The 17,719-nt window shown below is 38.0% G+C and overlaps 1 protein-coding gene across 2 annotated transcripts in view; it reads right to left on the bottom strand.

Moving 5' to 3' along the window:
- The window catches only part of KLF8 (Kruppel like factor 8), a 338,294-nt gene that overhangs the window by 123,472 nt on the left and 197,103 nt on the right, over positions 1-17,719 (bottom strand). The window contains exon 1 of one of the 2 annotated variants that reach the window (XM_041740033.1): positions 6,659-6,772. The exons of the other annotated variant lie outside the window; for it this stretch is intronic. The gene's annotated coding sequence lies outside the window, so the exon portion shown is untranslated. Of the gene's footprint in view, positions 1-6,658; positions 6,773-17,719 lie in introns of those variants that run through there. 2 annotated transcript variants of the gene reach the window in all.

Below are 17,719 nucleotides of genomic sequence, written 5' to 3'. Positions count from 1 at the left end.
GATGTGGAGAAAAGGGAACCCTCTTACACTGCTGTTGGGAATGTGAAATGGTGCAGCCACTCTAGCAAACTGTGTGGAGGTTCCTCAAAGAGTTAAAAATAAACCTGCCCTACGACCCAGCAATTGCACTGTTGGGGATTTACCCCAAAGATACAGATGCAATGAAACGCCGGGACAGCTGCACCCCGTTGTTTATAGCAGCAATGTCCACAATAGCCAAACTGTGGTAGGAGCCTCGGTGTCCATCGAAAGATGAATGGATAAAGAAGATGTGGTTTATGTATACAATTGAATATTACTCAGCCATTAGAAATGACAAATACCCACCACTTGCTTCAACGTGGATGGAACTGGAGGGTATTATGCTGAGTGAAGTAAGTGAATCAGAGAAGGACAAATATTATATGTTCTCATTTATTTGGGGACTATAAATAATAGTGAAAGGGAATATAAGGGAAGGGAGAAGAAATGTGTGGGAAATATCAGAAAGGGAGACAGAACATAAAGACTCCTAACTCTGAGAAATGAACTAGGGGTGGTGGAAGGGGAGGAGGGCGGGGGGTGGGGGGGAATGGGTGACGGGCACTGAGGGGGGGCACTTGACGGGATGAGCACCCCGTTGTTATTCTGTGTGTTGGCAAATTGAACACCAATAAAAAATAAATTTATTTAAAAAAATAAAAAAAATGAAACTGGACCACTATCTTATACCATATACAAAAATAAACTCCAAATGGATGGAAGACCTAAATGTTGACAGGAGTCCATCAAAATCCTAGGGAAGAATATGCTGATCTAAGCCTCCGCAACTCCTCGCTAGTCACATTTCCAAGGGCAAGAGAAACAAAAGCAAAAATGAACTATTTGGGACTTCATCAAGCTAAAAGTTTTTGCACAGCAAAAGAAGTAGTAAAGAAAACTAAAGGGCAACATACAGAACGATAGAATATTTTGCAAATGACATCATATAAAAGGCTAGTATCAAAAAATGCATAAAGAACTTCTCAAACTCAACACCCAAACGCCAAAAAATTCAGTCATAAAATGTGCAGGGGATAAGAACATATGTTTCTCCAAATAAGATATACAAAGTGAGTAACAGACATATGACAAACTGTTCAACATCACTCAGCATCAGGGAAATCCAAATCCAAACCATAATGAGATACCACTTGACACCAGACAGAATGGCTAAAATTAAAACTCATGAAACCACAGATCGTTGGCAAGGATGTGGGGAATTCTCTTACACTGTTAGTGGAAAGCAAACTTGTGCAGCCACTCTGCAGAACAGTTTGGAGTTTCCTCACAAAGTGAAAAATAGAAATATCCTACAATACAGCAATAGCACTATGGTGTATTTACCCAAATTATAGAAAATACAGATTCTAAGAGCTAAAGGCACCCCAATGTTTATCGCACCATTATCAACTATAGCTAAACTATGGAGAGAGCTCAAGTATCCATTTATTCATGAATGAATAAAGAAGAGGAGATATGTTTTATATATATATTATATATATATATATTACTCAGCCATCAAGAAAGAATAATACTTGTCATTTGCAATGGCATTGATGGAGTGAAATCAATCTTCCAGAGAAAGACAAATACTATATGATATCATGCATATGTGGAATTTGAGAAACAACAGAACAAGGGGGAAAAAGAGAGGAAGAGAGTAGGAGACCAAGAAGCAGACTCAACTATAGAGGACAAACTGATGGTTATGAATGGGGACATGGCAAGGGGAAGGGTTAAACAGATGATGGGATATAAAGAGGGCATTTGTTGTGATGAGCACAGGGTGTTGTATGTAAGTGTTGAATCACCTATATTTTTATTTTATTTAAATTAAATTAACATATAGTATTATTAGTTTCAAAGGTAGAATTCAGTGATTCATCAGTTGCATCTTAACACCCAGTGCTCATTACATGACATGCCCTTCTTAATGTCCACCATCCAGTAGCCCCATACCCCCACCCCCTCCCCTTCAGCGACCTTCAGTTTCTTATGATTAAGAGTGTCTTATGGTTTGTCTCCCTCTCTGATTTTTCTTGTTTTATTTTTCCCTCCCTCCCCTATGCTTTGCTGTTTTGTTTCTTACATTCCACATATGAATGAAATCATATGATAATTGTCATTTTCTGATTGATTTATTTCGCTTAGCATAATATCCTCTAGTTCCATCCATATCATTGCAAATGGCAATATTTCATTTATTTTATGGTTGAGTTGTATTTCATTATATATGTCATATATATATGATTTATATCATATTCTATTAAATCATATATATCATATATATGATTTATTTTTCACATTTTCCAGTATACAGTAGTATTCCATTATACATATACATACATATATATATATATATATATATATATATATATATATTGCATTTTCTTTATTCATTTTTCTGTCAATAGACATCTGGGCTCTTTCCATAGTTTGGCTATTGTGGAAATTGCTGCTATAAACATTGGTGTGCAGGTGCCCCTTGAGATCATTATATTTGCATCTTTGGGATAAATACCTAGTAGTGCAATTGCTGGGTCATAGGGTAAATCTATTTTCAAGTATTTGAGGAACCTCCATACTGTTTGCCAGAGTGACTGTACCAGTTTGCATTCCCACCAACAGTGTAAAAGGGTTCCCCTTTCTCAGCATCCTCTCCAACATCTGTCAATTATTCACTTATTAATTGTAGCCCTTCTGAATCACCTATATTTTAATCCTAAAACTAATATTACACTGCATGTTAGCTAACTGGAATTTAAATAGATACTAAAAAATGTTTTTCTATAATGAATGTGCATTACTTTTATAATTGGAACAGCAGTTAAGTTGGACATAGGTTTATAGTTGTAGACGTTTGAAAAATTATGGCAATTTTATTTTCTTTATTATCTCTATTTTCCACATTTTCTATAGCTAATTTGTATTAATTTTATAAATAGATTAAAATAGTATAAATCATAAATTAGCATCTTATCATAACTCTCACTTGCCTGAATCACATCAGATTAAAGAAAAGTTACTCACATAGCATATATATGTAACAGTGGCATTGAATCCCTTACAATCATTTCTTACCTAGAATATCAAAATACTTCCTAATTGGTTTCCCTTTCTCCTATAGCTTTCATACACTGCATCTATAATTGATCATTCTAAAATCAGAAATTCCTCAGTGGTGGCTCATTGCCCTCAGGATAAAAGCTAAAATCTTGGGCGCCTGGGTGGCTCAGTCTGTTAAGTGTCTGCCTTCAGCTCAGGTCATGATCCCAGGGTCCTAGGATTGAGTCGAGTCCTACATTAGACTCCCTGCTCAGCAGGGACTCTGCTTCTCCCTATTCATCTGTCCCTCTCTCCTGTCCGTGCTGTCTCTCTCTTGTGCTTTCTCTCAAACAAATAAAATCTTTAAAAATAAAAGTGAAAATCTTTTAGCATGGCCTATAAGAAAGGTCTTCATAAATGGCTCATACTTTACCCCCTAGCCTCAGCCAGGATTTGCCACCTGCTCAGGACAATGCTTTGAAACCGATGTACAAAAATTGTCCCTCCCATGCTTACACATTTGGCAGAATAATTTTCCTTACTTGCAATAATTGCAATTTGTAATTAGATATGTTGTGTATTTGTGTTAATTTTTTAGAAAGATTTTGTTCATTTATTTGAGAGACAGACAGAGAGCATGAGCAGGTGGGGAGGAGGAGGGGCAAAAGAAGAGGCACAAGCAGACTCCCTGCTGTTCAGGGAGCCCAACAGGGGCTTGATCCCAGGACCCCAAGATCATGACCTGAAGCAAAGTTAGATGCTCCACTAAGTCACCTAGGTGCCCTTGTGTGAATTTTTTTATACTAGTCTCTCCCACTAGATGTCTTTCTCTCTTTTTTTAAAAAATATTTTATTTATTTATTCCTGAGAGACACAGAGAGAGAGAGGCAGAGACATAGGCAGAGGGAGAAGCAGGCCCCCTGTAAGGACCCCAATGCGGGACTCAATTTAGGACCCTGAGATCATGCCCTGAACATGCTCAACTGCTGAGCCACCCAGGGTTCCCTAGATATCTTTCTTTGAAGACAGAATCCAGGTCACTGTGACACATGTATGTAATCCAGTTTTTGTAGGAAAGTAGTTGCTCAGTATATATTCATTTACTTTGCTGACTGGCCTCCTGAATAAAATTCTCATTTGCCTTTTGTTTAAATGCAGTGTTCATCTTTGATTCCTCTGATCTAAAAGGTCCTGAATATGCTTAGATGGCAAGACATCATAATAGTGGGGGTAGAATGAAGTGGAATATATTTTTCACATCCATGATAATTAGGGAAAAACCTTCGGGCTGGAGCTCAGCGGTTTAAGCACCTGTCTTCGGCCCAGGGCCTGATCCTGGATTCCCGAGATCGAGTCCCACGTGGGGCTCCCTGCATGGAGCCTGCTTTTCCCTCTGTCTGTGTTGCTGCCTCTCTCTCTCTCTCTCTCTCTCTCTCTGTCTATCATGAATGAATGAATGGGATCTTAAAAAAAAACCTTCGGGCTGAAATTAGTCTAAATTTATTTAATAATAATAACAATATCTTAATCATGAATGGGACATAATTACTGCTCTAAACACTTCACGTGTAGTAAGACATTTACTTCCTGCAAGAACTCTAAAAGTACCATTATCATCATTTTACAGAGAAGGAAATTGAGGCAGAAAGAATGTCAGTAACCTTGTCAAGATGACATAGCATATCACCCTTTCAGTTATCTTAACTGCATTTGGATCCAAAGAACATGGGACATACTCCACAATATTCAGAAATATGTTCTAGAAATTTGAACAAGGAACTATTTTAAACCTGCACAAGTTTTACCAAATGACAGTCCTCTTTACATGTTCACATTTGTCCTTGGCCACACTGTTGGAATGAGAACACAGAAGTCTTATCTAATGACCTCAGTATAAGTGATGCTGGAGGCACTATTCAGTGATGACTAAAAGGTTATTTGCTGTGGAATTATTTTGTATTTAGATTTTGCTTTAAAACTAGTCCTAACAATTCCAGCCTATAGTATTGTTTCCATTTTAGAATGTCTGAAATGCATGTGTTTGTAAAGTAGTGTCTTGCACAGAATAAAGATTTTGTGACAGTTCTTAATACTCTAGTATGTCATGGTTCTCACACTTGAGTGTGCATTGGATCACCTGAAGGACTTGTTAAAACATAGATTGTAGGGTTCAAACCCTACAATTTCTGAATTAGAGCATGGTTGCTCCCTCCTCCACCCCCCTGTTTTCAGGTCTAGCAGGTTCCCAGGTGATGCTGATGCTGATATTCTGAGCACCATATTGGAGAACTAATGATCTAGGTTTTGCTCATTAGGGTAATGGAAACATAAATCTTACTAGCCCATGATTGCTCTACAGGTGTTAAAAACCAACATTTGGTTGGTACTTCCAAAGGAAGTACTTTTTCCCATCTTCAGAACAAAGAGTGCTTTTAGTATTAATTTTTAAAAACATTCCGTTTAATAGAAGCAGCTAATAATAATGGCTATACTCCCGGACGACACAGGAGAAAAGGTGCTACAGACGCTGGGCGCCCTCCTGGCCACCTGCCGGGACCGCTACCACCAGGACCCCCAGCTCAGCAGGATGCTGGTCAGCCTGCAGGCTGAGTACCAGGCTCTGGCTGCCCTGGAGCTCTGAGATGGCGAGGATGAGGGATACTTCCCGGAGCTGCTGGGCTCTGTCAACAGCTTACTGAAGGAGCTGAGATGAGGCTGCTCCCTAATGCAGGGACTGGACTGGGACATCAGTGAGGCTGGCGGGCACCAGCTGGGGTGGGCTTCTTGGGGTACACTGGCCAGGAGGGAGGACTTCCCTACTGGGGTTGCACACCATCCGGGCCGTGCTGGCTTGGCCATTAAATGGAGGTATGAGGGCAAAAAAAAAAAAAAAATTTTTTTTCTCTCAGAACTTTATTAGGTGGAGATTGGGCAAAAGAGAAAACCCCTGAAACAGTTGCCCACCTGGTTCAGGACAACTGGAATAGAGCCTTTGCTTAGAGACGTGCTCTCACTGAGGTGAAGGCATATCTTTGATTTTTTTTAAGGGAGCAGACTGACTGAACATCTCTGAGCACAACTTCAGACTGTTTTAAAAACAGTCAGCCAGAGGAAGGCAGGTCTCTTGGGGACAAGACCAGAAGCAGAAGCCTCTGCTCTATATGAAGACAAACAGGTGCCACTTTCATGTTGGGCAGGAAAGTATCTGCTATTCCCAGATCAAGATTTGGTAGGAGAAGAACATGACAAACGACAAGAGGACCAGCTTCTCAAGAAGAGAGGGCTTAAAGTAATTACAGAGGGAAGGAAACTCAAATAATGGCTTACAAGGGAGCAAGATAAGTCGTGATTCTTCATTGGTACCTGACCCCAGTACCCAAACTGCCTTAAACCAGCCCTTCCAGACAGTGCTCCCAGCTGCCCGCTGGCTAGGAGGCTCTACAGAAGGCCTGAAGGCAGAAGTGGGAAAGGGCTTATTTGCTACAGCCAAAAGGGGCTTGAGTCGGGACGGCAGACCTGGCTAAGAGTAGCAGCCATACTCCCACACTCCCAAGACTTCATACTCCCCCGCTAGGCAGTTTATAGATATTACCTCATGTATTCCTCAATACAACACTGAGAGTCCCATTTTGTCCTGTGTAGAGGCTGAAGGCCCAATGATGAACAACATGGCTGAAGACAAAGGTGGCTCTAAACACAACTGGGGAGAATAAATAAAAATAACAACAATAACAACAATAGGGCAACATTAAAGGAACACGGTCATAAGCCCTAAAGTGGTTTTATTTAATCCATGTAACATCCTCACAGTTAATATCCCAGTCTTATACCCAAAGTACATGCCAGAATATGTGTGTTCTTAATCTCTACTGCCCCCCAATGTTCAGAGTCAGTCTCAAACTAATGTTCATTTTGAATTGGGTGGATGGAAAACAGCAATATGAGTGGAATAAGGAGAGGATACTGAGAAATGGCTGGAGGTCAGTGGGCATTCTCACCCTGATCCCCTTCTTTTTTTTTTTTTTTTTAAAGATTTTATTTATTTATTCATGATAGTCAGACAGAGAGAGAGAGAGAGAGAGAGGCAGAGACAGAAGCAGGCTCCATGCACCGGGAGCCCGACGTGGGATTCGATCCCGGGTCTCCAGGATCGCGCCCTGGGCCAAAGGCAGGCGCCAAACCGCTGCGCCACCCAGGGATCCCCCCTGATCCCCTTCTGAATGTCCCTGGAGTCTAGCTTTATGAAGGCTAAGGAACACACTTTTTTTTTTCTTTTATCGAGCTTATTTTTAGTGTGAGGAAAATTAAACATAAATCTGGAAGCTTTAGTAGTGGTCTATTCCCAGTTGCTAATTCCTAAGGTTTAGGGCCACTCAAGTTTAATCATTGACCTGTCTGCATAGAACATCTGGCAGGCTCACTCCTCCTGCTAGAGAAGCTGTAATAATGTGCCACTAATGATCTGTGTTTAATGATTCACATTCCTAAGAGAGGTCTCCAAACAGCTTTATGTTCCTTTCATGGTCTATTGCAGCTAGAGCCTAAAAAATAATCATTTGGGGAAACCTGGGTGGCTCAGTTGGTTAAATGTCTGCCTTCAGCTCAGGTCATGATCTCAGGGTTCTGGGATTGAGCCTGGGGTTGGGCTCCCTGCTCAGCAGGGAATCTTCTTCTCCCTCTCTCTCTCTCTCTCTCTCTCTCTCTCTCTTGCTCTCTCACTCTCTCACTCTCTCTCTCAAATAAATAAAATGCCAAAAAAATAAAAATTAAAAATCATTTGGCCAAGGCCTCATGTTCCTTAAAGACATAGAATTTTATCTGTTGCCCTTATTGACAAATCACAGCATTGAAAGATTTCATCATACAAATTCAAATGTAGAACCCATAGTTGGACCACAGCTCACACTACTTTTGATATTCATATATACAAAGAGATTTTTAAGAATCTTGTGAATAGCATTGTATTATGCATGCTTATTAAAAATGTCATTCTGATTATCATGATAATTTAAATTGCCAGTTTTGGGGAGCACTATCTTTTGTATTTCACTTTAAAGGGATCCCTGGGTGGCGCAGCGGTTTGGCGCCTGCCTTTGGCCCAGGGCGCGATCCTGGAGACCCGGGATCGAATCCCACATCAGGCTCCCGGTGCATGGAGCCTGCTTCTCCCTCCGCCTGTGTCTCTGCCTCTCTCTCTCTCTCTCTCTGTGACTATCATAAATAAAAATAAAAAATTAAAAAAAAAATTCTTCGAGAATTTCAACAAAAAGTAGTTCAATTCCTTTGACCACTGTGAGGTCTGGGTACATGCAATTACCTCCTTCCCTAAACTAACACTAGATTCTTTAATTCCATGTCTTAACTCTCTCAAAGTAAAGCCTAACCTAATCTTCTCAATCCCTTTTGCAGTTGTACAAACCTATACGGACAGCTTCTGAAAAGTAGGTTTACTTCCTAATTTTTCTAGGGTTAAATTAAGAGTAACATTTTTCACTGGACTTCCAACATTTTTTACTATTTATAATTTATTACAGTTAAGGTGAAAAAAACAATTTTGTGTATAAGGAAACATGTTGTACTAACTTTTAAAAATAAAAATAACTTTTTAAAATAAAAATAAAACAATAGAATGATTCAACAATTCTAAGCATTTCTCAGTACTCATCAAAATAAGTGTACTCTTAACCCCTTTATCTATGTTACCCATTACCCTCTCATTTCCCCTCTGGCATCCACAAGTTAGTTCTCTGTATTTAAAAGTCTGCTTTTGAAGCAAATGGTGGGTATTTGTCGTTTCTAATGGCTGAGTAATATTCCATTGTATACATAAAGACTCCTAACTCTGGGAAAAGAACTAGGGGTGGTGGAAGGGGAGGAGGGCGGGGCGTGGGGGGGGAATGGGTGACAGGCACTGAGGGGGACACTTGACGGGATGAGCACTGGGTGTTTTTCTGTATGTTGGTAAATTGAACACCAATAAAAATTAATTTATTAAAAAAAATAAATAAAAGTCTGCTTTTTAGCAATCTACACAACAAAATCCCTGACAAAATACCAACAGCATTTTTCACAAAGTTAGAACAAATAATCCTAAAATTTGTATGGAAATACAAAAGACCCCACGTAGACAAAGCAATGTTGAAAAAGAGAAGCAAACTGGAGACATCACAATTCCAGACTTCAAGTTATATTCCAAAGATGTAGTGATCAAAACAGCATGGTACTAGAACAAAAATAGATCAATAGGACAGAATAGAAAATCCAGAAGTAAACCCACAACTCTCTGGTCAATTAACATTTGACAAAATGATATTCTTTCCTAAAGAATATCCAACAGTGAAAATAATGTCTTGTCAACAAATGGTGTTGGGAAAACTGGACAGCAACATGAAAAGAATGAAACTGGACCACTCTCTCACACCATTCAGAACACAAATTTAAATTAGATTAAATTAATATTTTTAATAATAAATTTATTTTTATTGGTGTTCAATTTGCCAATATACAGAGTAACACCCAGTGCTCATCCTGTCAAGTGCCCCCCTCAGTGCCCGTCACCCATTCACCCCCACCCCCCGCCCTCCTCCCCTTCCACCACCCCTAGTCCGTTTCCCAGAGTTAGGAGTCTTTATGTTCTGTCTCCCTTTCTGGTATTTCCTACCCATTTCTTCTCCCTTCCCATCTATTCCCTTCCACTATTATTTATATTCCCCAAATGAATGAGAACATATAATGTTTGTCCTTCTCTGATTGACTTATTTCACTCAGCATAATACCCTCCAGTTCCATCCAAATAAGGTATGGAATTTAATAAGAATTCAATATGTATTGAATAAGAACATAAATTAGACCATTTTAAACATGTTATGGCTATTCTTTGACAATATTTTGACAAAATTGACTGTATAATGTAGTTTAAAGTATTTAAGTATGTTAATACAACATTCATTAAATGATGGCACATAGATGTATGTTTTTAAATTTTCAATCACAATAATGGTATTTATGTTGATTTCTGATTCTTTGATTTTGATGACTAAATTAACATTAAACCTTCATTGTAAATAAAAATATGTATTAAAGAATATCACATATTATCCTATATTAAAATTTTTACAATTGTTTAAAGAAAAAGACCTAAGTGTGAGAATAAAGCCACAAAAATCCTAGAAGAGAACACAGGCAGTAACCTCTGTGACATCAGCCACAGCAACATCTTTTTAGATATGTCTCCTGAGTTAAGAGAAACAAAAACAGGGCACCTGGGTGGTTCAGTAGGGTAAGCATCTGCCTTCAGCTCAGATCATGATGCCGGGATCCTGGGATCAAGCCCTGCATTGAGCTCCCTGCTCAGCGGGGAGCCTGCTTCTCCCTCTACTAGTCTACTAGTTTCACTAGTAGAATTTAGAGATTCATCACTTACACATAAACAGTGCTCATCACAAGTGCCTTTCTTAATATCCATTATCAATTAACCCATGTCCCTGCCCACCTCCCCTTCAGCAAACCTCACTTTGTTCTCTATAGTTAAGAGTGTTTCTTGGTTTGTCTCTCTCTCTTTTTCCTCTAGGTTCATCTGTTTCCTAAATTCCACGTATCAGTGAAATCATATGGTATTTGATTGATTGATCTCACTGACTTATTTTGCATAGCATAATACTGTCTAACTCCTTGTCATTGCAAATGGCAAAATTCCATCTTTTTTGATGGCAGCCAATAATTTGGCTATTATTGATAATGCTGCTATAAACATTGGAGTGCATGTGCCTGTTGGAATCAGTATTTTTGTATCTTTTGGATAAATACCTAGTAGTTCAATTGCTAGATTAGAGGGTAGTTCTATTTTTACTTTTTTGAAGAACTTTCCACCTTCCAGAGTGGCTGCATGAGTTTGCATTCCCACCAACAATGTAAGATATTCCCTTTCCTCTGCATCCTTGCAAACATCTGTTTTTTCCTGTGCTGTTAATTTTAGCCATGTTGAGAGGTATGAGGTGATATCTTATTGTAGTATTGATTTGTATTTCCCTGATGATGAGTGATGTTGAGCATCTTTTCATATGTCTGTAAGTCATTTATGTGTTTTCTTTGGAGAAACATCTATTCATGTCTTCTGCTGATTTTCTTTTATTATTTTTAAAAAGATTTTATTTATTTATTTGAAAGAGCGGAAGCAGAGGGAGAGGGACAAGGAGACTCCTCACTGAGCACAGGACCTGATGTGGGGCTCGATCTCATGACCCTGAGATCATGACCTGAGCCAAAATTAAGAGTTGGATGCTTAATCAACTGAGCCTCCCACGTGCTCCTCTTCTGCCCATTTGTTAACTGGACTATTTGTTTTGGGGATGTTGAGTTTGATAGGGTCTTTATAGATTTTGGATACTAACCCTTTATCTGATGTCAGTTGCAAATATTTTCACTTATTTCAAAAGTGGGCTTTTAGATTTGATGATTTTTCCTTTGCTGTGCAGCAGCTGTTTATCTTGAAAAAGTCCCAATAGTTTATTTTTTTCTTTTATTTCTCTTGCCTCCAGACATATCTAGTAGGAAGTTGCTACAGCTGATGACAAAGAGGTTATTGCTTGTGTTCTTCTCTATGATTTTGATGGTTTCCTGTCTCACATTTAGGTCTTTCATTCATTTTGAATTTACTTTTGTGAATGGTATATGAAAGTGGTCTGGTTTCATTCTTTTGCACGCTGTTGTCCAATTTTCCCAGCACCATTTGTTGAAGCAACTGTCTTTTTTTCCATTGGATATTCTTTTCTACTTTGTCAAGGATTAGTTGATCATAGAATTGTGGATATATTTCCGACTTCTCTATTCTGTTCCATGGATCTATGTGTTTGCTTTTTCTTGTGCCAGTACCATACTGCCTTGATGACTATAGCTTTGTAATATAGCTTGAAGTCTAGAATTATGATGTCTCCAGTTTGCTTTTCTTTTTCAAGATTACTTTGGCTATTTAAAGTCTTTGGCGGTTCCATTCAAATTTTAAGATTATTTGCGCTACCTCTGTGAAAAATGCTCATGTTATTTTGATAGAGATTGCATCAAATGTGTAGATTTTCTTGGGTAGTATAGACATCTTAACAATATTTTTCTTCCAATCTATAAGAATGGAAGGCTTTTCCATTCCTTTGTGTCCTGTTTAGTTTCTTTCACAAGTGTTCTACAGTTGTCAAAGTACACATCTTCTTCCTCTTTGGTTAGGTTAATTCCTATATATCTTATGGTTTTTGGTATGATTCCTTGGTTTATCTCCCTGCTGTTTCATTACTGGTATATAGAAATGCAAGAGATTTTTGTGCATTGATTTTGTGCATTGAGATACAAGTTTTGTATCTTATGACTTTATTGAATTTGTGTATCAGTTTTAGCCATTTCTTAGTGGAGTCTTTCATGTTACATGGAGTATCATATCATCAGTGAATATTGAACGTTTACTTCCTTGCAGACATGGATGCCTTTTATTTCTTTTTGTTGCCTGATTGATGAGGTGAAGACTTCCAGTACTATGTTAAATAACTGTGATGAGAGGGGATATCCCTGTCTTGTTTCTGACCACAGAGGAAAAACTGTCAGTTTTTCATCATTGAGGATGATATTAGCTCTTGGTCTGTCATATATGGCCTTTATGATGTTGAGATATGTTCCTTTTCTCTCAATTTTGTTGTCTTTTTTTAAAATAAAAATGCATACTTTATTTTGTCAAGAATTTTTTTCTGCATCTATTGAGAAGATTGGATTGTTCTTATCCTTTCTTTTATTAATGTGGTATCTTATGTTGATTGATTTGTGAATATTGAACCCCCTTTGCAGCTGAGAAATAAATCCTACTTGATCATGGTGAATGATTCTTTTAATATATTGTTGTATTTTGTTTGCTAGTATTTTGTTGAGAATTTTTGCATCCATGTTCATCAGGGTTATTGGTGTATAATTTTCCTTTCTGGCAGAGTCTTTGTCATTAGCTAGCCTGATAGAAGGAGTTTGGAAGTTTTCCTTCCATTTCTACTTTTGGAACATTTTCAGATTAGTTATTAACTCTTCTTTAAATGTTTGGTAGAATCCCCCTGGGAAGTAATCTGGTCCTAGACTTTTGTTTGTTGGGAGATTTTTGATTACTGATTTGATTTCTTTGCTGATTATCAGTCTATTCACTTTTTCTATTTCTTTCTGTTTTAGTTTTGGTAGTTTGTATGTTTCTAGGAATTTATCCATTTCTTTCAGTTTCCCCCAATATGTTGGCACATAGTTTTTCATAATACTCTCTCACAATTGTATTTCTATGATGTTGGTTGTGATCTTTCCTCTCTTGTTTGTTATTGTATTTACTTGGTTCTTTTTTCTTTTTGATAAATGTGGCTGGCATTTTATCAATTTTATTAATTCTTTCAAAGTATCAGCTCCTGGTTTCATTGATCCATTCTAATTTTTGTTTGTTTCTATATCATTCATTTCTCCTGTAATCTTTATTATCTTAGTTCTTCTGGTTTTAGGTCCCATTTGTTGTTCTTTTTGATGCTCTTTTAGGTGTAAGGTTATGTTGCATATTGGGATTCCTCTTGCTTCTTGAGATAGGCCTATATAGCTGTATTATTCCTTATTATGACTGCTTTTGCTGCATCGCAAAGGTTTTGGACCATTGTGTTTTCATTTTCATTTGTTTCCATTAAAGTTCTTTAATTTCCTGGATAACCATTCATTCTTTAGTAGGATATTCTCTAACCTCCATGTATTTTTGGTCTTTTCAATTTTTTTTTCTTGTGGTGGACATCAAGTTTCATAGCATTGTGTTTGGAATATGTGTATGGTATGATATCATTTTTTTGTACTCGTTGAGGCCTGATTTGTGACCCAATGTGATGTATTTTGGCGAATGTCCCATGTGCATTTGAAAAGAATGTGTATTCTGCTGCTTTAGGATGAAATGTTCTGAATATATCTAATATATCTGTGAAGTCAATCCAACATTTATTAAGGAAACTGAACAGGTCATAAATATATAGAAAAAATGTTCCATGCTCATGAATTTGAAGAAAATATTGTTAAGATGTGTATACTACCCAACTTTGAGTATATCTGTTAAGTCCACAAGGAAACAAGCCATTTATCCCTTGTCTATTTTCTGCTTAGATGATCTGTCCATTGCTGTAAGTGTGGTGTTAATATCCCTTATTATTATTTTATTATTATCAATGAGTTCCTTTATGTTAGTTATTGTTTAATATATTTGGGTACTCCCAAGGTGGGACATACATATTTACAATTGTTAGATCTTCTTGTGGGATAGACCTCTTTATTATGATACAGTGCCCTTCTTCATCTCTTGTTGCAGTCCTTGGTTTAAAAATATAGTTCATCTGATATAAGTATGGCTAACCTGGCTTTCTTTTGACAACCATTAGCATGATAGATGGTTCTTCATTCTCTCACTTTCAATCTGCAGATATCTTTAGGTCTGAAATGAATGTCTTACTGGCAGCATATAATTCGGTCTTGTTTATTCTTACTCATTCTAACAACTTATGTCTTTTGATTGGGGCATTTAGTTAATTTACATTCATAGTGATTTTTGATAGATTTTAATTTAGTGCCATTGTGTTACTTGTCAAGTCATTGTTTTAATGGATTTTCTCTGTTCCTTTCTTGTTTTCCACTTTTACTCTTTTTTTTCCCCCAAAGAATCCCCTTTAAAATTTCTTGCAAGCCTGGTTTAGTGTTCACGAATTCCTTTACTTTTTACTTGTCTGGTAAACTATGTCTCCTATTCTGAATGACAGTCTTGTTGGGTCAAGTAGTTTTGTCTGTATATTTTTCCCATTAAAAATTTTTAAAGATTTTTATTTATTTTATTAATGAGAAGCAGAGAGAGAGAGAGAGAGAGAGAGAGGCAGAGACACAGGCAGAGGGAGAAACAGGCTCCATGCAGGGAGCCCAACACGGGACTCGATCCCGGGACTCCAGGATAATGCCCTGGGCAGAAGGCGGCACTAAGCCACCCGGGCTGCCCTATTTTTCCCATTAAACACATTTAATTTATCATGCCACTGCCTTCTGGCCTGCCATGTTTCTGTGGAGAGATGTGTCATTAAGCTTATTTGTTTTGCCTTATAGTTTAGGGAGTTCTTTTGTCTTGCTGCTTTTAGGATTTTTTCCTTATCTCTATATTTTGTAAATTTGACAATATATCTTGGTCCTGCTTTTGTTGATTTTAATGAAAGTTTTCTGTGCCTCCTGCATTTGGACGTGTTTCCTTCCCCAGAGTAGACTAGTTTTCAGCTATAATTTACTCAAGTAATCCTTTTGTCTCCTTTTGACTATCTTCTCAAATTCCTGTGATACAAATGTTATTATACTTTATGGAGCCACTGAGTTCTCTAAGTCCACATTTGTGATAAAATATTTTTCTTTCCCTCTTGAGCTTCATTATTTCCATCATTTATATTTTATATCACTTATTTGTTTCTCTTCTTCTTCCATCCTTGTGGTCATTATATACACTTGGTTTCATATCTTGGTTATAGCATAAATTTTACCCTGACTAGTTTTCAGGACTTTTATATATTACATATGTGTTAAGGTACTTCCTGGGGTCTTCTATGTTTTTCTCATGTCCAACCAGTATCATTATGATTGTTGTTTTAAATTCTGGATCAGGCATATTACTTATGTCTGTTTCAATTAGCTTCCTGGCTGCGGCCTTTTCTTGTTCTTTCTTTGGGGATGAATTCCCCTGTCTTGGCGTTTTGTCCAGGTCTCTGTATCCACTTGTGTGTTTGGAAAATCTGTTATGTTTCCTGCTCCTAAGAGTAATGTCTTTATGAAGAAGAGATTATATACTGTCCAGGGTCTGGCGCTTCAGGAAACTTTTTTGGTGTATGCTATGTGCATTCCACTCCTGTGTTTTGGTTGCTCTTTCCCTTAGGTCAGTCCTTTGCAGATTTTTCCCTTGCCTGAAGTAGGGATTGTTTGGTCTTGGCCAGAGTGTGCTAAGTTTAACTAGGTGTGCTCTGGTCTGCTTGTTTGAAGAGACCTGATGCTGTTTCCACTAGAGTTTAAACTTTGCAGAACTCTATGGTCAGTAGACATGTTGCATGCAGGTTTTTTTTTTAAATTCTGGTCTTCTGGGGGATCTCACAAGAAAAACATGTCCCCCTGAGCTCCACATTGGCCATGGTGTGGACCTCTAAAACTCCAGTCTTTGAGCTCTTATGTTTGTAAGAATTCCGGATTATTAGCATGTCTCATTTTCCCAGTCAATGGATTTTGGGACATGTTTTTCTTGTGAGATCCCTCTTCTCTCTTTCTCTCTCACACTCTTTGTCACTCTCACCTCTCACCATGATCAGGGCTCCCTCCACTTCACAGCACCCATGATTCTTTTCTCTCCTAAATCACAACTCCACACCTTCTTCCTTGTACAATGTGGCATCTTCTCTATCTTTAGTTGTACAGTTTGTTCTGTCAGTCCTCAGATCAATTTCTTGGGTGTTCAGAAAGACTGGCTATTTATCTAGCTGGGTTAGAGTGATGAGGAAGTTCAGGGCCCTCCTACTATTCTGTCATCTTAGCTCTCCGTATTTATTCATCTACTGATGGACACTGAACTTGCTTCCATATTTTAGCTACTGTAAATAATGCTTCAATAATCATAGAGATGCATAGTTTTTTGTTTTTTTTAAAGATTTTATTTATTTATTCATGAGAGACACACACACAAAGAGGAAGAGAGAGAGAGAGAGGCATAGAGACACAGGCAGAGGGAGAAAGAAGTAGGCTTCATGTAGGGAGCCCAACGTGGGACTCGATCCTGGGTCTCCAGGATTAGGCCCTGGGCTGAAGGCAGTGCTAAACTGCTGAGCCACCCGGGCTGCCCTATACATCTTTTTGAATTGATGTTTTATTTCTTTTTTTAAGATTTTATTTATTTATTCATGAGAGAAGAGACATAGGCAGAGGGAGAAGTAGGCTCCCAGGGAGCCTGATGCAGGACTCTATCCCAGGACCCTGGGATCATGACCAGAGCCAAAGGCAGACGCTCAACCACTGAGCCACCCAGGTGCCCCAATGTTTTGTTTTCTTTGTGTAAATATCCAGTAGTAGAATTACCTGCATCATATGGTAATTCTATTTTTAATCTTTTTTTGGAAACTCCATACTGTTTTCTGTGGTTGCTGCATCAGTTTGCATTCCCACCAACAGTGCACAAGTGTCCCTTTGTCTCCACATCCTCACAAATACTTATTATTTCTTTTTTTTAAATTTTAGCTATTCTGACAGATGTAAAATAACATCTTTTTGTGGTTTTAATTAGAATTTCCCTGATGATTAGGACACCTTTTCATGTGCCTGTTTACCATGTGTATGTCTTCTTTGGAAATATATCTATTCAGGTCCTTCACTCATTGTTTTAGTTGGATTAGTTTTTTTCTTGGTGGTGATTTGCATAAGTTCTTTAGGTAAATTAGATATTTACCTGTTCTCAGATATATCACTTGAAAATACCTTCTCCCTTTCAGTAGGTTGCCTTTGTGTGTGTGTGTGTGTGTGTGTGTGTGTGTGTGTGTGTGTGTTTGGTTTCCTTCACTGTACAGAAGCTTTTCATTTTGGAGTAGTCCCAATAATTTAATTTTGCTTTTGATTC

The sequence above is a fragment of the Vulpes lagopus genome, chromosome X, assembly GCF_018345385.1.
Source record: "Vulpes lagopus strain Blue_001 chromosome X, ASM1834538v1, whole genome shotgun sequence".
NCBI lineage: Eukaryota > Metazoa > Chordata > Mammalia > Carnivora > Canidae > Vulpes > Vulpes lagopus.
The sequence above is the reverse complement of the archived record's forward strand: the minus strand, read 5'-3'. Positions and strand labels throughout refer to the sequence as shown.